General features: G+C 42.7%; 1 protein-coding gene across 1 annotated transcript in view; it reads left to right on the forward strand.

The window, feature by feature from the left end:
* LOC140458933 (uncharacterized) overlaps positions 1-22101 on the forward strand; it is a 206287-nt gene that overhangs the window by 102493 nt on the left and 81693 nt on the right. The window contains exon 4 of the mRNA XM_072553670.1: positions 10865-10971. The gene's annotated coding sequence lies outside the window, so the exon portion shown is untranslated. The remainder of the gene's footprint in view (positions 1-10864; positions 10972-22101) is intronic.

Raw genomic sequence — 22101 nt, forward strand, 5'->3', positions numbered from 1 at the left:
TGGTTGCACAGGCACATGTTGTCAATTTAATAATCATACAAGTAGGTAAAATGGTGTTTTCAAGATGAAGGCTTCAAATTTCAGTGTGATACTTTGATAGTTGAACAACCCACCTTGATTTGGTGATCATCACCAACGGTCTTCTCGCTGCCTTTGTGCATGATTGGTTTGAGCTAGCTTGTATTCCTTTGCAATGTAATGTTATAATTAATGTTAACTTTGTATGATGTAGATTGCTTGCATATTTTAAAAACCTTTATTTTTAACCAAATATTTGTATTTGTATTTGTATTTCTCACATTCTCTGCCTGGTATGTAGGTTTAATAGTTCTCTATCTGTTCACTCATTGTGTACCTTGTTCATTCTCTCTGTGTCCTGTGTCTTGAAATAATTATGCAGTTGGTTTTGTTAGATTGGTGACATTAGCAGCAGTACATTTTTAGCCTAATGGTTTTGCTAGCCTGCAACAATGGCTTCATACCTATATCCATCCTCAAGCAATGTGCCCTGTTTCTTGCCCAGAAGATCCTTCCAAAAGTGTTTAATTGGGGTGGGTGAATAACTCACTCAACCATCAGCCTCTGACAGTTCCTCTTTGGAAAGGTCACACTCATGTCCTCTGCTGCAACACCTTTGAACAAACTGGTCAACACACTCTTGGGGTTGCACTCTGTGGAGTTGGACTCTTCATCCTGAAGTTAATTTGATCTTGAACTGGTCTTCAATAACTTTTCAGATTTTTTCAGGATTTTTCCAGGGGCATTCTCCCTTGCTTGCAACAAGCAAGATTTTTAGACACTTTTCTCAGGTTTCTTTATTGCTCAATGGCCTGTAACTCAATGAAGCTGCCTCTGGGAACCCATTCATTCTGTGGTCCAAGATTCAGCCTTAAACACTTTTGACTGTACCATTAAGCCTCATGCCCCTGACAAGGTTAAGTTAAAGATGTTCCTTCCTCACTAGCAGAAAACTGTGCAGCTTTAGTTCTGAGAGAAGTTGTTACTTTTGTATCATTGCTAGGTTTCCAGCTCTCCTTGTCTCAGCTCAAAAGGGACTGCAGATTTTTTTTTAATTGAGCCTATTTAGAAAAAGTCTCTTTCTCTTGACAAAACTAACTTTGTCAATGCCGAATCTAATAGCTGCACACTTCCATGCTCACAGAAACTGATGCTGCTGCTTTGATTATCAATGCTGATAACTATTAAGGTGATTTTGCCTCCAGCATTTTATCTAATGTGACAATGTTTATGTTATTTCTTATGACATAAGGGAGTGGTTATTAATATTAAAAAACAGAAAATAAGAGCTGGAGTAGGCCATTCAGCCCTCACACCCTGTTCCACCATTCAACATAGCATCATGGCTGACCATCGAATTCAGTACCCTGTTCTGGCTTTCTCCCAAAATCCTTTGATTCCTTTAGCCTTAAGAACTTTATCTAACACCTTCTTAAAAATATTCTATGTTTTGGCTTCAACTGCATTCTGTGGCAGTGAATACCACAGACTCACCACTCTGTGGATGGAGAAATTCCTCCTTCTATCAGTCTTAAATGGCCTACCTTGTATCCTGCGATTGTGATCTTTGTTTCTGGACATTCTGATCATCAGGAACATCCTTCCTGCATTTACTCTCCCTGGTCCTGTTAGTATTTTAGAGATTTCAATGAGATCCCCTTTTATTCTTGCTAACTCCAGCAAATATATTATGGTATTGAAGAATTCAGCAGCCATTTATTGCAGTAGCGTTATACGCAAACAATATATTCCTCAGGCACACAAGGTCAGGCTAGTTTTAAGTTAGTGGGTTACATAGAGGAGTATGCCTTTTGTAGCATGTCATGCTTCAAGTGATCCTCAGGTAATATGGAGTGTGAGATCTTTATACTTCAGGTCATATCCCATGATATAGTAATGCTACAATAAGCATCTCTTTTAAAGATATTCTGACATATTGAATGTGAGACATAATTTATCAACCAGCTACGAAAGCCTGTCGTCTGCGCTTAACTGGACATGAAACCCATCTCCATGAGGGTGCCTCCCAGATAAAATATTAAAGGAACAGCAAACCAGTCACCATTCAAACTGGAAAACTGGATGAGTATATGAATAGGAAGGGTTTGGAGGGATATGGGCCGGGTGCTGGCAGGTGGGACTAGATTGGGGTGGGATATCTGATCGGCATGGACGGGTTGGACCGAAGGATCTGTTTCCATGCTCTACATCTCTATGACTCTATGACTCTAAATAGTTCTTTACAAAACGTCCAAAAATGCTTAAATCCTGGAACAATTTAAAAAGTGATGAAATGCTGTGACATGAGCAAATAGATTTTGCTACCCAATCCTGTTTGATGTCTCTGCAGCAGCATTAGGTTTTATTCGTGCTTTGTATTGGCAGCCTCCATCTTATGGAAGAAGCTGACCAGCCGTGCTTGTCAAATGGCAGATGAACCAGTGAAATGGGTTGATGTCAGGCCAGATGACCAGATTTTGAGATGTGAGTAGAAATTGTAAGCCACCAGAACTATTCTGTGAAGGACAGAATCCAGTTCCCTTGCAAATGGATGGTCCTCATGGACCAAATAGTTTGCCTCTTCTGCATCTTTCATGATGGTGGAATATTTCTGTGTGCACTGTGCAACAAAATGGAACTCACATATAGACAATTGTTCTCCCATGAAGGGGAATGGCCAAATACCTGTTGTGTTTTATAAGCATTTGTCAAATAGACCCAAGTCTTTGCCTCTTAAAAATAATTGAGGGCAAGGCCATTTCCAGATCACACTCCACAACTGTGTGCCTTTCAGGGTGTGACCTACTTTAATTCATTTGTGGGATGTGGGTGTCACTGGCTGGACTAGCATTTATTGTCGATCCCTAATTACCCCGTGGGCATTTAGGAAATTCAGCTTGTCAACAAGAACGCTTCCCAATTTTTAGAGATGCATGAAAGCATCCAGATAGGATGCATTACAGCATGATATGGCAACTACTCTTTCAAAGACCTCAAGAAACTGCAGAGAGTCATGAACATAGACCAGTCCATCACGCAAATCAGCCTTCCATCAATGATTCCAAATATACTTCCTGCTGTCTTGGGCAAAGTAACCAACATGGTCAGAGACCCCTTCCACCCCGGTTATACTCTCTTCCATCCTCTTTCGTTGGGCAGAAGGTATAAAAGTTTAAATACATTTACAAACAGCTTCAAGAACAGCTTCTTCCCCTCTGTTGTCACAGTTTTGACTAGACCTTTCAAATCTTAATTCTGATCTCTCTCTCTCTCTGCAACTTCTCTGCTGTTATAATACAGAATTCTGCATTCTGTTCTGTCACCCCCATACATTTTATATGATGCAATCCAGCTGTATAGCATGCAAAGCTACACTTTTTACTGTATCATAGTAAATGTCACATCAATAAATCAAGAGTTAATCACATTGGTGTGTGATGTAGGTTACACTGGATTAGGACAGCAGATTTCCTTCCTGAAAGGGCATTAGTGAATCAGGTGGGTTTTTCACCTGACAATCACAGTGATTTTATGGTCATCATTAGACTTTTAGTTCCAGGTTATTGATGAATTTAAATTCTACCACCTGCCATGTTGGGATTTGAACCCAGAGCATTAGCTGGGTTTTTGGATTAATAGTCTGGCGATAATACCACTAGACTATTACTAAAAATTAGACATCTACAAAGATATCTAATGGCCTTTCCAGTAACATATTCCTATTGGGCTGCCATCGCCTTCCACCATCCAATTAAGATGGAGGTGGATTCCTGAGGCTGATGGCCCAATGTATTTGTTGAATTATCTCTGTTCTGGAAGGGCCAGAGTACCCCCTGGAAGAAGTATTTATTTTTCAAAACTATAATTGGTCTTGACTTTCAACTAAAGTACCCCAGGATTGTTGATGGCTGCAGCTGTGACGCATTGATCCTTGTAACTCTGGCAGGGAGTAATGTCAGAGTTGTCCCAGGCCTCCCATCATACCGCCCCCTCCAGGCACCTGTCAGGCCGTGGCTTTAACAGGGGATCTATCCACCAATGAGATGAACCTGGATGCAGCTACATTCTGCCCACAATTGGACATATTAATTTAAATTGACCACCCACCACCGTTGGACATTTAGCTGCCACCTTTGATGACCCAACTCCTGAAGGATGGCTGTTGGAGGCAAGAGTTCATTGTAATGCTTACCCAATGGTCTCATATAAAAATTTCCATGTCCCACCTTCAAACCTATTTCTGTGGGACTGGGAGGATTTCCCCCATGAAATCAAAAAGGAAGAATATTTTGGGGAGGAGAAAACACAGTCTGTGACATCTCGACCCTTTTATAGAATTTTTCTTAATTCCCCTTCTATACGTTCCAACACTAGGACATTATGGCAAAATTCTGCATGTTTTTTATCATGTAACAATAAGGGATTTAATGTTATAGAGATAGAAGATAACAGATCAGTCAAGATCTTAATGATTAGCAGAGCCAGGCGCAAGCTAAGTTCCTTCAATTTCTCATGTTCTCCTGATAATGATTTTCAATTATTGAAGAGAGGAACTGATATTGTCTTTAAAATAGAGTAGCTCAGTTAATGTTTTATTCGCCTGAAGCATGCTTAAATGATTGATTGCACTCTGTGGAAAAAAAAAGGAAAGCCACAATTCATTACATCAGATGAAACTATTGAAAGAAACCTGCTTATGTTTCAATTAGGAATAGCTTTGACATTTTTAGACACCATTCATTCACTCAATGTATATTTTATTCCCAAAAATCTTGTAGTCAATCGGAGATATTTTAAAGATACTCTCCTTAGAGTAGTCATAAATAAAATATACAGAAACTTTAAGCTTTTTTAACACGTTGGTTTTACTAGTATTAAAAAAACAATATTAACAGATGAAGCTAGAATAACTTTTGAGCTAGTATTGTAACTCAAAACTAAGGATGACCACTCCTTCTACTTTGGGAAAGAGGTTAATGTTCCATCAAATTCCTACTCTTTGTTTGGTCTGTTAATGTCTAATGGCTATAGAGTCATTGAGTCATAGAGTCTTACAGCACTGAAACAGACCCTTCAGTCCAACTGATCCATGCCAACCACATTTCCTAAACTGAAGTAGTCCTATTTCCCTGTAACAGAAACAGAAATTGCTGGAAAATCTCAGCAGGCCTGGCAGCATCTGTGGAGAGAAATCTGAGTTGATGTTTCGGGTGAGGTCGGAACAGTTCTGATGAAAGGTTACTAGACCCGAAACGTCAACTCTGATTTTGCTCCACAGTTGCTGCTAGACCTGCTGAGATTTTCCAGCAATTTCTGCTTTTGTTTCAGATTTCCAACACCTGAAGTTGTTTCAGCCATTTGGCTGCTCTCCCTCTAAATCTTTCCACTCCATTACCTGTCCAAATATCTTTTAAATGTTGTACTTCACCTCTAACACTACCTCTGACAATCCATTCCAAATATGCACCACCCTTTGTGTGGAAATGTTGCCCTCAGGTCCCTTTCAAATCTTTTCCCTCTCACTTTAAACCAATGCCCTCTAGTTATGGAATCCCTTACCCTGGGAAAAAGACATTGGCTATTAACCTTATCTATGTCTCTCCTGATTTTATAAACCTCCATAAGTCACCTCTCAGCCTCCTATGCACTAGGGAAAATAGTCCCAGCGTCTCCTTGTAATTGAACCCTCCAGTTGTGGTAACATCATTGTCAATTTTTTCTGTACACTTCCCAGTTGAATTTTCTGACAGTTGGGTGACCAGAATTGTGTGCAATACTGCAATACTCACCTCATCAGTTTCTGATCTGTCCTGTTTCTGGACTGTCTTTGAACTATCTATGGAAAGATTGTTCTGTCTCTGGTGTCTCTGTCTCTATCTCTGTTTTGGCTCTGTCTCTGGACCTTACTTCTGTCTCTGGGCCTTCTCTCTGTCACTATTTTAAAATAGTTATGGAGAGAGACAAAGCTGGTCCACAGGTTCAAACTGTAAATTGGGACAAGGTGAATTTTGATAGAATTAGGTAGGAGCTTGCTGGGGGTGGTTGGAGTAGTTTGTTTGCAGGTAAAGGGACAGCCAGCAAGTGGGAGGGCTTTAGAAATGAGATAACTAGAGTTCAAGGTCTATTTGTTCCTGTGAGGGCGAAAGGCAAGGTTGACAGGAATAGGGAACTGTTGATGACAAGGGATAATAGGGAACTGTTGATGACAAGGGATAATAGGGAACTGTTGATGACAAGGGATAATGAGGACTTGACCAGAAAAAAGAAAGAGGAATGGCTCAGATACAGGCAGCTTGGATCAACGGAATCCCTGGAGGTAAATAGGTGATGCAGGAGTTTACTGAAGAAAGAAATGAGAAGGGTGAAAAGGAGGCACAAGATAGTCTTGGCTGAGAAGATTAGGGAGATTCCAAAGAGGTCCTTTAAGTATATTAAAGGAAAAAGAATAACGAGAGAGAGAAAAGGATCCCTCAAGAACCAAAGTGGACATATATGTGAGAACTGCAGGAGATGGATGAGGTCCTCAATGAACCTCACCCGCTCCTCAGTGTTTACCTTGGAAAAAGACATGAGTTCTTTGATGAAGTGACTAGGCAGTTTAATGAGGGCAGGGTGATAGACATGGTCTATATGGATTGCAGTAAGGCCTTTGATAAGGTTCCACATGGTAGGCTGCTCTAGAATGTTAGGGGAAAGTGAGGACTGCAGATGCTAGAGATCAGAGTTAGGAGTGTGGTGCTGGAAAAGCACAGCAGGTCTGGCAGCATCTGAGGTACAGGTTTCGGGCACAAGGCCTTCATCAGGAAACCTGTGCTGCTCTGGAAAGCTAGATTGCATGGAATCCAGAAGGAGCTGACAAATTGGATGCACAATTGGCTTGATGGTAGGAAGCAGAGGGCAACAGTGGAAGGATGCTTGTCAGACTGGAGGCCTGTGACTAGTGGAGTGCCTCAGGGGTCGGTGCTGGGTCCATTGCTGTTTGTTATCTATATTAATGATTTGGATGAGAATATATAAGGCATGATTAGTAAGTTTGCAGATGACACTAAAATAGGCGGTATCATGGACAGTGAGGAAGGTTATCAGAAATTGCAGCAGGATCTTGATCAGCTGGGAAGTGGGCTGAGAAATAGCAAATGGAGTTCAATATAGATAAATGTGAGGTCTTGCATTTTGGAAAGTCAAATCAACATAGGAGTTTCATGGTGAATGGTAGGGCCTTAAGGAGTATAGTGGAACAGAGGGAGCTAGGAGTTCAGGTGCACCATTCTCTGAAAGTGACGTCACAGGTAGATAGGGCAGTGAAGAAGGCTTTTGGCACACTTGCCTTCATCAGTCAGGGCATTGAGTATAGAAGTTGGGATGTTATGTTGCAGTTGTACAGGACGTTGGTGAGGCCATGCTTGGAGTATTGTGTTCAGTTTAAGTCACCTTGCTATAGGAAGGATATTATTAAACTGAAGACAGTGCAGAAAAAATTTACAAGGATGTTGCCAGCACTGAAAGGTCTGAGTTATAGGAAGAGGTTGGACAAGCTAAGACTTTTTTCTTTAAAGTGTAGGAGACTGAGGGAGGATCTTATAGAAGTATGTAAGATCATAAGGGGCATGGATAGGGTGAATGCACTCAGCCTTTTCCCCAAGTTTGGAGAATCAAGGACTAGAGGGCATCAGTTTAAGGTTAGAGGGGAAAGAATAACAGGGAACCTGAGGGGCAACTTTTTTTACACGGAGGGTGGTACACATATGGAATGAACTGCCAGCGGAGGTGGTTAAGGTGGATACATTAACAATATTTAAAAGATATTTGGACAAATACACGAATAGGAAAGTTTTAGAATGTTATGGGTCAAGTGCAGGGAAATGGGGTTAAACTCTGACTCTGGGTCTGGATTGATTCTGTTTCTGGCTGTTTCTGCACTGTATCAGTTTTGTCTTTGTTGTCTCTCTCTCTCTCTCTTGCTCTTTCTCTCTGTCTCTGTCTCTGTCTCTCTTTCTCTCTCTCTCTCTTTCTCTTTCTCTCTCACTATGTCTCTGCTGTATTCCAGACTATCTGTGAACTATCTTGCCAGCTTAGCTGTTCCTAAAGCATTCTGTAGTGATTGTAATGAGATCAGCTAGGTGGACCTCATAGAATATGAGTTCCCTGATTGGGGCTGTTAATCTGGTCCAATCAGGGAGCCCTGGCTGACAAATTAGAACTGAAGTGTCAGCGATCCTGTTCACCCTGAAAGCAGGTTCTGAGGAAGGTGGATCAGCATCATGGGCCCTCCATGTGTAAATATTGGGTGACTTGGTGATGCCAGCGTCTGTGGTGTTATTTCATATTCTTACTAATGCAGACAAACCTTTTGGTATATGTTTTGTCCCACTCATGATTAAGTTGATGAATGGTTATGATGGGTTCTCAGTCTCTCATGACCTCCCTGTTTGTAGTGTCATGGCCAGTCCAGAAAGCCCTTTTCCTATTTGGTCACCTTTCCCAGTATGCTTCTTTTGTCTGTTGGATTTTAGCAGTTCTTTTAACTTAATTCAGCTTCTTTTAACAAGAAATGAATCCAAGGTAATGGTTGATCAGTTACTTTTCTTAAAACTTGAAATTGAAAAATCCAACTGTCCTTGGTCACCAACAATGAAGTAACGAATGTTAAGTAAATCATTAAACAAATGCCTGGGGGGTGGTTAATAACTAGAAATATATTGCATTTAGGAAGAAAGGTTGTTGTATTTTAATTTTCTATCAAAAACAGTAGATGAAAATTGTGTCAGAAATAATGACCTTGATATAAATGGGTCTGACTCCTGGGCAAATTAACTGTTTGAGTTGGTGGGTGGGAGTAGGGTTTTAGATACAACAGGGAGATCCATGGAGATTGTCCCTCCGAGTTATAGGGGCGTGCGAGTGATGGGGGATGGGGTGTTCCAGTGCGATTGATGTGGGGAGAAGCTGAGGCTAGGGAAACCGAAGAGACTCCTGATTCAGTTTGTCAGGAATAGTCCACCTGCTATGATTCGCCCACAAGGAGTTTCAAAAGGAGCATATTGTTAGATCTTGGGCCTGTCATCGCCTCTTGCCTTGTTCTGTTGCTGGGCAACAAAGAGATTGCAACTACTGCCGATCTTCAGTTAATTCCACACCATGGTGTCAATGATGCCACTGGGCCAGAACTTTTGAATGCTGAGTAGGCCCTTGCCAGCCTTTTTGCAGGGTAATTATCATTGGCCGGCAGATAAGAACCTAAGAAGTAGGAGTTGATTGTTCGGCGTTATTGAGCTTGTTCCATTATTCAATAAGATCATTGCCTTTCTGATTATGACTTTAGCAACGCTTTCCTGCCTGCTCCTCATTACCCTTGACTCCCTTAAAAGTAGATTAAAAATCTGACAAACTCAGCTGTGAACATATTCAATGACCCAGCCTACCCCACCCACTGAATTCCAAAGGCCAACAACTCTGAGAGAACAAATTCCTCCTTGATTCTGTCTTAAATGGGAGACCCCATACTTTAAATCTGTGAGCTCCCCAACCCCGCTTGCAACTCCCCACCTCGACCCTTCCCCCCCCACCCCTCCCAATGGAAAGTCCCCAAAGGAGGAAACATTCTCTCAGCGTCTACCCTATTAAGCCCATTCTGAATCTTGTAGTTTTCATTAATGGCCTCTCTTTCTTCTAACTTCCAATAGGTGTAGGTGTGAGAAACAAAGCCCACTCACTTCAATAATTTCAGTCCGAGACCAGATCTGAATCAGTAGTGCCATTTATTTTACACTTGCAAGTGGGTGTGATGTCCGCTGTCTACAAGGCCGAGGACATACACACACTAAATTCAATTCATCCACAACATTTATATGATTTGATGTCTATTGTTTTACACTGCTCCCTCCCCTGTTTACATCGTCCACTTCCCTAAGACCGGCCCCCATTACCCCTGTTTATCTCTTGCCTTATCCGGCCTTGTCTGTGACAAAATGCTTATTTCTGGTCTCACAAGGCTGTTTGACCTCATCCTGCTGTAGGTCATTGTTAGGCATATTCTTTCTTCATCATTATCTACCCCCTTCATCTGTGCCTTTCCCGAGGCCGTTCTGATCCCTATGACCCTTTTAATTGGGGTTTGTTCCTGTGTTTTTGTAAAAGTGGGAAGCAGATGTTTATATCTACTGTTTGTACAGGCGTATCTAGCTTAACTTCATCCCCTCACAACATCTTATCTACTTGCCCATAATGTCTACCTTCTGACATACAGTTTTAGCTAATACAAAAACAATTATATATTTCCTCCACATCGTTTCCATTCTTGTTGACTCAGCTCTTGGCTAAAACAATTACACACTGGTGTGAGTTCATTTTACTTTGTAAGATGGAATTGCAGAATTGCAGAAGTAACATTAATTTACCTATATCCCACAGTAGGTAACTCTGGGTTTACAAAATTTTAAATGGGAGGGATGGTGGTAGGCCGGAGAAGGGAACTTTAACATTTGTACTGATTACATTCACCATTAAAGGATGATTGGGCGATAGGAGTTCCAACTGGGGCCTGAGCAATCATTACAAAATGTGTATGAAATGTATCATCAGACCTGGGAATTTTGGGTTCTTTGGACAGACATCAATAAAACATTGAATGGAGGCAGAATAAAAGAGCTCATAGAAGGGACACTGACCACCATTAACTGTGAGATTGAGTGCCAGTTAGCAGGAGGGTGAAGCAAGGAGGGGAAGGGATGCTGTGAGGCCTTTGAATGTTCCAAGACGATTGGCGGGAACACCAATATTAAGTATATTGTAGTGTGTTCCGAGGAATAATGACTAAAATGAAATGTCTGACTCTTTCTTTACTTAGGGGGCAAACCTGTTTACATTTCTGATGATGTGGTAGAGCTTCAGTGCATTTACACTAGCCCGTCAAAAAAGTATGACTTTGTCTGGAAGTTGGTAGCTACAGACCAGGTGAGTTCATAAGGTTAACACAATTCTTTAACAAATGCTAACTTCTGACTAGCTTTTGCACAGTTTTTGTACAAACAAAAGGATTGCTTGGAGCCTGCTGTCTCTTGTGAGGTATTGTGTTCATCTTATCTGATACCAGGAAAGCCCAGTTGAATCTTAAGCCCTCCTTTGATTGCTTTCTGAGTTGCTATGCAGCGTTGCCCTGCCAACCACTGCTGTTCAAATTTGTGAGACTTCTTTCTAGAAAATAAACCTCTAAAGATCCCAAGGGTGGGAGATATAGCTGAACTGCATATAGAGTACAAAAGAAAATTGAAAGAGAAAATAATACACAATTAGAAGTTAAATATTGAACTTAAGCTCAAATGCTGCAGATTGAATCCATAACTCTTTTTTAATCAAGAGCTTCTCTGATTTTTAATTAAGCAGGCTTAGGCTGGTTCAATGCACACAGCCTGCTGTACGAATACTGTATTGAAAACGTTTACACTGAAGCAAATTACAGATTCAGAATGAGTATCAATGAAAATCCACCTTTTCACATGATGACTTATTTTGGAAAATATATTTTCAATTTGCATTTCTTAGCTGTGAGTAAAGTTCTAGCGTGTTTGTGTGGATTTGACCAAAGTTGCTATAACTGATTCCGACAGCTACATTTACTGACCTGTTGACTGTGGGAAGACCCCATGACTAATTTTCATGTTCTGCGGGCTGTAAATTGGCGGAGCTTGTTCTTGTAGCGATTCCTGCCAGGAGACCTATTGTCATGATTTGCCATGCTTCGACCATCCTCACATTCACAGCAGCTTGTTGCAAACACTCTGTTACGTCCATCATGCAACTGCACCGAAGCTGTCTCTGCTTTCTGCTGCCCTCCACTTTGCCCTCTGGAAGAGGAAGGTGCTTTTCAGCTCTCAGCAAAAGTCTAAAATACTGACATTTTCTGTTCTGGAATTCATTGTTTTAGATTTATTTTGCTTTTGTAATTGCAAGCATGTCTTCATTTATCTTCTGATCCATATTTAGAATTTTTAGCATTCGCCTTAGCATCTACGATAGTAAAGACCTCTATTTTCTTCCATAAATCTTTACCCATTGTATGGGTTTCCAAAGCATACAGGAAAGTGAACGGCATATTGTATGAACTTTTTCATTGTTGCATCCTTGAATCTTCCTGACATCATCCAAAATTACTTCTGGCTATCTCTTCAACTTCTGTGGATTGCTCCCCAATTGTAAAATACATTCAAATTGAAAAGCCGTTCAGTAATTCCCACTGCATTCTACACTTCGAATTCCCAGCTTGCAGTTTGCAAAATTTCTCCATTTAACACTGCATACATTTATCACAAACTAACTCTCTTTTTCAGTATAACTGCCTGACATATGTATGTGTTATGACAACTACAATGGTTACATGCTGAAATTTGGGTATGATTTTATAGCATTATGACATCCAGAGCCTGTCATCGTTATTCTCTGGTTTCAGGAAAAGACAGCCTGTGGTAAAAGAGTGAGAACAAGAATTGGAAGAGAAGACTCTATAACAGGGAGAATGTTGAACTTCAACAATGTGTTTGTATTGGGGAGGTTAAAAGACATGACACGTGCTGTTGAGGTTGTTGAGAACCTTCTCCTGATCTACATTCTCACCCCCTTTACTTATATGAACTAAAGCTTGCACATTATGAACCACGTTATGAAGTCTCTCCACAGCTGCAGTACAAAGCTGCTTTCAAGGATGACTTAGTAACTGCCCTGCCTACTCTCAGAGCCCTATCAAGAGGAGAGTCGTTGCCGAGGGCATCCATTCATGCCATGCCTCTTAAGCCCAGAAACAACTAGAAACTGAGATTTGGTGTAGAGTACAGTGGGTAAGACCATAAACCCACTGACTCGAAGGTCAACTTGCAGCTCACCTCAGCATTTGAGCCTGGGGCTGTAGACCTCACAGGGTCTGTTTTAAAGAGGTGTCAATGGTAGCCATGATGTGGAGGAGCTGGTGTCGGACTGGGGAGGACAAAGTTAAAAATCACACAACATCAGGTTACAGTCCAACAGGTTTTCCAAATAAACCTGTTGGACGATAACTTGGTGTTGTGTGATTTTTAACTTTGTTTTAAAGAGTATAGATGTGAACATATCTGCAATCACTGGGACCATGTTATCTAACATGTTACAGTTGGTATCTTGAGTGGAACAGCAGCAGGTTTGCCATGTGTGGACCTCTTTGAAAAGTTCAGCAAGGAACATGCTAGACAATTCCTGGGATATCTTCAATCCAATTTCCCTACTTAGAGTCAGAGATGTACAGACAAAAACAGACCTTTCAGTCCAACTCGTGCATGCTGACCAGATATCCCAAATACATCTGGTCCCATTTGCCAGCATTTGGCCCATATCCCTCTAAACCCTGGAGAAAGTGGGGACTACAGCTGCTGGAGATAAGAGTCAAGAATGTGGTGCTGGAAAAGCATAGCAGGTCAGGCAGCATCCAAGGACTAGGAGAATTGATGTTTCGGGCATAAGCCCTTCATCAGGAATGAGGCTGTGAGCCGAGGGGTTGGTCAGATAAATGGAAGGGGGGTGGGGCTGGGGGAAGGTAGCTTAGCGTGCGATAGTTAGGTGGAGATGGGGGTAATGGTGATAGGTTGGAGAGGAGGGTGCAGCGGATAAGTGGGAAGGAAGATGGTCAGGTCGGACAGTTCATGAGGGTGGTGTTGAGTTGGAAGATTGGAACTGGGATAGGATGGGGGGAGGGGAAATGAGGAAACTGGTGAAATCCACTTTGATGCTGAGTGCCTGGAGGGTCCCGAGGCATTCTTCCTCCAGGCATTGGGTGATTAGGGACTGGCGATGGAGGAGGCCCAGGACCTGCATGTCCTTGGCAGAGTGAGAGAGGGGGTTGAAGTGGTCGGCCACGAGGAGGTGTGGTTGGTTGGTGTGGGTATCTCGGAGATGTTCTCTGAAGCGTTCTGCAAGTAGGCGTCCCGTCTCCCCAATGTAGCAGAGACTGCATCGGGAGCAACGGATACAGTAAATGACGTGTGGAAGTACAGGTAAAACTCTGATGGATGTGAAAGGGTCCTTTGGGGCCTTGAACGGAGGTGAGGAGGGACGTGTGGGCACAGGTTTTGTAACTTGCGTTTCAGCCCAAGATTCACAAGCCTGACTACCCCGGCCAACCTATCATCTTGGCCTGCTCCTGCCCCACCAAACTCATCTCCACATACCTTGAAACTGTCCTATCTCCCCCGGTCCAGTAATGCCCCACATACGTTCGGGACACCACCCACGCCCTCCACCTCCTCCAAGACATTTGTTTCCCTGGCCCTGAATGCCTCATCTTCACCATGGACATCCAATCCCTCTACATCTCCATCCGCCATGACCAGGGCCTCCAAGCCCTCTATTTCTTCCTTTCCCGACATCCCCACCAGTACCCTTCCACTGATACTCTAATTCGTTTGGCTGAACTGGTCCTCACCCTTAACAATTTCTCTTTCCAATCCTCCCACTTCCTCCAGACCAAAGGGTAGCCATGGGCACCCGCATGGGCCCCAGCTATGCCTGTCTCTTTGTTGGCTATGTAGAACAGTCCATCTTCCGTAGTTACACTGGCACCACTCCCCACCACCTCCTCTGCTACATTGATGACTGCAGCGGCGCCACCTCGTGCTCCCATGAGGAGGTTGAGCAGTTCATCAACTTCACCAACACATTCCACCCCGACCTTAAATTCACCTGGAACCCCCTCCCCTTCCTAGACCTCTCCATCTCCATCAATAACGACTGACTTAACATTGACATTTTTTACAAACCCACTGAATCCCACAGCTACATGGATTACACCCTTTCCCACCCTACCTCTTGCTAAAATGCCATCCCATATTCCCAATTCCTCCACCTCCGCTGTATCTGCTCTCAGGAGGACCAGTTCCACCACAGAACACACCAGATGCCCTCATTCTTTAAATATCATAATTTCCCCTTCCATGTGGTTGAAGACACCCTCCAATGCATCTCATCCATGTCCTGCACCTCTGCCCTCAAACCCCACCCCTCCAACTGCAACAAGGACAGAACCCCCCGGTCCTCACCTTCCACCCCACCAACCTCAGCATAAACCGCATCATCCACCGACATTTCCATCACCTACTAACGGACCCCACCACCAGGCATATATTTCCCTGCGCACCCCTATCTGCTTTCCACAAAGACCGTTCTCTCTGTGACTACCTGGTCAGGTCCAAGCCCCCCATCAATCCACCGTCCCCTCCTGGCACCTTCCCCGCCACCGCAGGAATTGCCAAACCTGCGCCCACGCCTCCTCCCTCACCTCCATCCCCAAGGTCCCAAAGGAGTCTTCCACATCCAGTAAAGTTTCACCTGTACATCATTTATTGTATCTGTTGCTCCTGTTGCGGTCTCCTTTACATTGTGGAGACTTTTCGCAGAGCACTTTAGGGAACATCTCCAGGACACCCACAGCAATCAACCCCACCGTGCCGTGGCCCAACATTTCCCCCTCCCACTTTGCCGAGGACATGCAGGTCCTGGGCCTCGTCCATCACCACTCCCTCACCACCCGATACCTGGAGGATCAATGCCTCATCTTCCGCCTCGGAATACTTCAACCCCATGGCATCAATGTGGACTTCACCAGTTTCCTCACTTCCCCTCCCGCCCCCCCCCCCCCCCCCACCTTACTCCAGTTCCATCCTGCCAGCTCAGCACTTTCCTCATGACCTGTCCCACCTGCCAGTCACCTGCTCCACCCTCCTCTCTGACCTATCACCTTCATCACCTCCATCCACCTATTGTACTCTTGGCTACCTTCTCCCCAGCCCCACCCCCACCCCCTCCCATTTATCTCTCCACCCCGGAGGATCCCTGCCTTATTCCTGATGATGGGTTTTTGCCCGAAATGTTGATTTTCCTGCTCCTCGGATGCTGCCTTACCTGCTGTGCCTTTCCGCACCACTCTAATCTTTACTCTGATCTCGAGCATCTGCAGTCCTCACTTTCACCAACTTCAACTGCCCCTCCCACTCCATCAAGGACATGCAGGTACTGGGCCTCCTCCATCGCCAGTCCCTAACCACCCGACGCCTGGAGGAAGAACGCCTCATCTTTCGCCTCGGGACCTCTAGCCGCACAGGATTAATGTGGATTTCACCAGTTTCCTCATTTTCCCTCCCCTACCCGATGAGGCTGAGTGGGATACCTCTTTAGAGGGTCAGTGTGGACTTGTTAGGCCTAATGGCCTGTTTCTACACTGTTGGGATTCTGTGATTCTACCTTCTTCACTATCCTATCTATCTGCGACTCCACTTTCAAGAAACTGTGAACCTGCACTTCAAGGTCTCTTTGTTCAGCAATATTCCCCAGGACCTTACCATTAAGTGTATAAGCCCTGCCCTGATTTGCCTTTCCAAAATGCAGCATCTAACATTTTTCTGAATTAAACTCCATCTGCCACTCCTCGGCCTATTGGCCCATCTGATCAATATCCTGTTGTACTATGAAGTAACTTTCTTCGCTGTCCACTACACCTCCAATTTTGGTGTCATTTGTAAACTTACTAACTATACTTCTATGTTCACATCCAAATCATTTATGTAAATGATGAAAACCAGTGGACCCAGCACCGATCCTTGTGGTACTCCCCTGGTCACAGGTCTCCAGTCTGAAAGGCAACCCTCCACCACCACCCTCTATCTTCTACCTTCAAGCCAGTTCTGTATCCAAATGGCTAGTTCCCCCTGTATTCCATGTGATCTAAACTTGCTAACCAGTCTACAATTAGGAACCTTGTTGAACGCCTTCCTGAAGTCATGATAAATCATGTTCGTTGCTCTGCCCTTATAAATCCTCTTCGTCACTACTTCAAAAAACTCAAGTAAGTTAGTGAGAAATGATTTCCCATGCACAAAGCCATGTTGACTATCCCTAATCAGTCTGCGCCTTTCCAAATACATGTAAATCCTATCCCTCAGGATTCCCTCCAACAACTTACCCACCACCGATGTCAGGCTCATTGGTCTATAATTCCCTGGCTTTTCCTTACCACCTTTCTTAAGCACCACGTTAGCCAACCTCCAATCTATGTACACCTCACCTGTGACTATCGTTGATACAAATATCTCAGCAAAGAACCCAGCAATGACTTCCCTAGCTTCCCACAGAGTTTTAGGGTACACCTGATCAGGTCCAGGGATTAATCCACCTTTATGCTTTTTAAGCCGTCCAGCACCTGCTCCTCTGTAGTATGGACATTTTTCAAGATATTGCTATTTATTTCCCCATGTTCTATATCTTCCTTATCCTTCTCCAAAGTAAACACTGATGAAAAATAGTCATTTAGTATCTCTGCTATCTCCTGCAGTTCCACACATAGGCAGTCTAGCTGGTCTTTAAGGGGCACTATCCTGTCCGTTTCTGAGTCCCTAAAGATGTTATAGAGTCATAGAGTCATAGAGATGTACAGAACGGAAACAGACCCTTTGGCTGTGAAACTGAGGTCCAGTTCTTCCGTTCAACTGGATGAACTATAGGTGCTAGTCAAAGGAGTCAAAGGAACTTTCCACAGTGTTGTGATCAATATTTATCCCTCAATCTCAAAACAGCATAGAGTCATAGAGATGTACAGCCTGGAAACAGACCCTTCCGTCCAACACGTCCATGCCAACCAGATACCCTAACCCAATCTAGTCCCACCTGCCAGCACCCGGCCCATGTCCCTCCAAACCCTTCCTATTCATATATCCATCCAGATGCCTTTTAAATGTTGCAATTGTCCTAACTTCCACCACTTCCTCTGGCAACTCATTCCATACACGTACCACCCTCTGTGTGAAAAAGTTGTCCGTTAGGTCTCTTTTATATCTTTCCCCTCTCACTCTAAACCTATGCCCTTTAGTTCTGGACTCCCCCACCCCAGGGAAAAAAAACTTTGTCTATTTATCCTATCCATGCCCCTCATGATTTTATAAACCCCTATAAGGTCACCCTTCAGCCTCCGACGCTCCAGGGAAAACAGCCCTAGCCTATTTAACCTCTCCCTATAGCTCAAATCCTCCAACCCTGGCAACATCCTTGTAAATCTTTTCTGAACCTTTTCAAGTTTCACAACATCTTTCCAATAGGAAGGAGACCAGAATTGCACGTAACTTTCCAACAGTGGCCTAACAAATGTCCTGTAGAGTCGCAACATGATCTCCCAACTCCTGTACTGACTACTCTGACCAATAAGGGAAAGCATACCAAATGCCTTCTTCACTATCCTGTCTACCTGCGACTCCACTTTCAAGGAGCTATGAACTTGCACTCCAAGGTCTCTTTGTTCAGTAAAACTCCCAAGGACCTTACCATTAAGTGCATAAGTCCTGCTAAGATTTGCTTTTTCAACTGCAGCACCTTGCATTTATCTGAATTAAACTCCATCTGCCACTTCTCAGCCCACTGGCCCATCTGATCAAGATCCCATTGTAATCTGAGGTGACCTTCTTCGCTGCCCACTACACCTCCAATTTTGGTGTCATCTGTAAACTTACTAACTGTACCTCTTATGTTGACAAATATATGGCTCCAGTGTTTAATGGATTCTCTCCTCCAGCTTCATTGGACTTGCGGCTTTCTGAAGAGACAGGTCTTTAATGATTTGATTGTTGTCATTGGTCTGCTGTCACTCTGCTCAGTGGTCATGGTGAGGCAATGGGTAATGAGCATGGATAATGTTTCTGTCCCTCAGGTCATAAGCCAACATCCTCACACCAGTCCCATCCCAAGTCTGCATATGTGCCAGGGAGCATGCATGGCCAGTCTGGCTCTTTAATTATGAAAGTGGCACAGTCTACACTGGGGTCATTTTGATCTCCAGCCAGTGATAGATGCACATCAACTCTTGGATTTTTGCCTCTTGTGCACAGGGAATTAAAAATCCTTCTTTCTGCCAGCTAAACATCTCACATGCTTCCCTTCTGAAATAATAACACTCTGGTAAAGTACTAGATTACCTGGAAGAGGATCTATCAACACCAAGTGGAAACACTACAGAACAAGCACAAGCAAAATTATGTGTTGGATTATTTACAGGAAAAGACTGGTTGCATTGCAGTTGGTCTTTGTGCAGAAAGTGCTCTTCCTAAGATTTCAAATCCATGTCGCAGTTAGCTGATGGGAATGAGCGTTGTGTAAGAGTATTACGTGCCCAAGTGTTGGCTATTATATCATTATATAATGGCTGTATAATGCTGCAGATCTCAGATTCTTTAGTTGTGCAATTTCCTCATCTCAAGGGATGATTGTGGCGTAGTGTTAGTATTGCTGGAATAGTAATTCAAAATCCCAGGTTAATTCTCTGGGTAAACAGGTTCAAATTCTACCTGCTGGTGGAATTTAAATGCAATTAATAAATCTGGAATTGAATACTAGTCTCGGTAATGATAACCATGAAACTATCATTATTTGTTGTAAAAACACATCTGTTTCACTAATGTCCTTTAGAGAAGGAAACCTGCTGTCCTGACCTGATCTGGCTTCCATGTGATTCCTGGCCCACAGTTATATTGTTGACTCTTAGCCACCCTCTGATATAACTTAACAAGCCATTCAGTTCATGAACAATTAGGGATGGGCTTTGCCAAATGTTGGCTTTGCCAGTGACATTCCTATGTCATAAAAGAATAAAGAAAATATTTAGAAATTACATTACTTTGAAGTTATCACTTGACTTTGAAGTCATATATTGAAGGGAAGGCGCATGTCTCAAAACAAGGTCATGCCACTGCCTGGGATGTAAACTTTGACTTGCACAATTTGATGTTGGTAGTTGGAAGTAAGCTGAACTTTCAGAGCGGAATCTTTTTCTGATTCACATCAGCAGCAATGTTATGCAGTGAAGTGTGTTGGTGTAATCTAAAGTCTGCTACTCAAACATTGTGCAGCTCTCTCATTCTGCCTGTGGAAAAGGAAATGTAATTACTTATTTGTACATCAATAGGCTGCCGAATGGCTAAAGCTGTTGGTTTCCCCAGTGACACCCTAAATTGACACAGAAACCTTTAAATTAAGGTGGGCTTTGACCTTGATGGACACTGAAAGTGCTGTGGCCGTAAGATGCAGGTATCCTGGTAACATACAGCATTACCTTGTTATGGCCTCTATGATTGATCTATCCTGCCAATAAGCTACTTCTTTGACAAATGGATAAGTATGCCTCTACCTTCAGGCAAAGCTGTGAGAGGACCAGTGAGTAGGCAGAGACCTGATTACATGTAGCTTAACCTACCTACCATATCTGCCTTGGTCCTCATCTTCCACCTAAAGGAAACACGAGGAAGGGATGGGAACTATGTTATCAAAGTAAATTGGTAGATGTTTTAGACATCACTGTGATATCTGACTAATAACTTCAACATTGCCTTAAATGGGTGGAGATGCTTCATGACCAGCCAAAACGTTAGGTTAAGTAACCCACACCTCTTTTGGCCCACCCACTAATTTTTATGGTGTTCCACTATGTGGGGTCCATGATAATTTGCTGCAATCACTGTAGGCACAGTTGTAGGCACATCTTTTCTCAGGCAGGTCTTTGGGAATGTCTGTGGTAATGTCTGCGGAATCTCTCAGGATTTGATGTGGAACTTTTCACACACAAAGCAGCTCACCGTAAAACCATGGATGGATGCCCATTGATATCTTTATCCTTTGATTCAATTACAAAATAGAATTTATTTTCTGTCAGCCAGTGAAGCTGAGTTGAACAGTAGTCACCCTCACAGGGTCATGAATCTGTGGAATTCTATATCCCAGAATGTGGTGGACACTGAATAAATTTAAGGAGGAGATACTCAGGTATTTAATTTGCAATGGGTTGAAGGGTTATGGAAAGCAGGCAGGAAAGTGAAGTTGAGGCTGAGATGAGATCAGCCATGATTGTATTAAATGGCGGAGCAGGCTGGAGGGGCTGAATTGCCTACTCCTGTTCCTAGTTCTTATAACATAGGTAATAAAATGACTAATAAAATTAAAAAAAAACACCTTAGGCTGAGCATTGGAACAAAAATAGCACATTTTTATATTATCAGGTACTTAAAGATAAAATAAGAAAACCAGACTTTAACTCTTGTTACCCTAAGAGACAAAACTGCATCAACATTTGTGAATTATTGTTTAATGTAACTCCCCCCACCTTCTAGATTTCTGGTATGCCAACTAGAGATCCATTGTAATAAGGTAATTACTATTTATTAAGAACATTTTGATCCGTTGAATTTAACTACACAGATAGAGTAGATAGTCCAACGTTGTGCACTAACCTTGAATCGACTGTATGTCTCAGATCTGATAAAACAAATCCACTGGGAATTAGAGCAGATCCTAACATTCACTTTACGAGCTATGCTCCAAAATTTACACAGAAGTGGAGATTGTACAGAGGCTATCATTGTGACAACAGAGTTTGCTGAGTGTTCCATATCTGTAAATGATCAAAGCTAGTCTATGCATCACCAATTGTTTTTATACCTTCTGACATTTATCCTTCATCACAGGAATTAAGAATCAGTCATAATACAACCTATGTTTAATTTCAAAAAGAAAAGTCAAGGAGGCTTCGATTGTTAGCTTACAAATAAATTGCTTATCTTGTCAGAAGAGCCATTCTTATGTGTGGTTGCCTTAAAAAAATAAACCGAATGATCCTTTCTCTTCTTGACTACTCTTGTGATCTTGGCTGGTTGTTTGATGGTATAGTTTAATAAGGATCTAACATACTGTGTTGGTGTTGATTTATACCCACTTAATTAGTTAAACAATGTGAGATTTGATTTTAGTTTTACTCTGTTCTTCCACTTGCTGCTTGTAAAATCAAACAACGTAATGATTTGTACCTGACTTTGTGTAAATAAGTGATTCAACCTGCTTTTGAAAAAATATAATGTCAGCACACAAGAACAGTGGTGAATAATGAGATGGTCAGTTTGGATTACTTGAGAGTCGTACTGTTGCATCTTCGAGAATGCTACTCTATCATTAAATATTGAGAAGTATGTGTGTTTTCCTGGATGTTGGACTGCTATGGAAATGACTTAGCACTACTGTTCCTTAGAGAAACAAGACTTT

This window comes from Chiloscyllium punctatum, chromosome 3 (assembly GCF_047496795.1).
Source record: "Chiloscyllium punctatum isolate Juve2018m chromosome 3, sChiPun1.3, whole genome shotgun sequence".
Classification (NCBI taxonomy): Eukaryota; Metazoa; Chordata; class Chondrichthyes; order Orectolobiformes; family Hemiscylliidae; genus Chiloscyllium; species Chiloscyllium punctatum.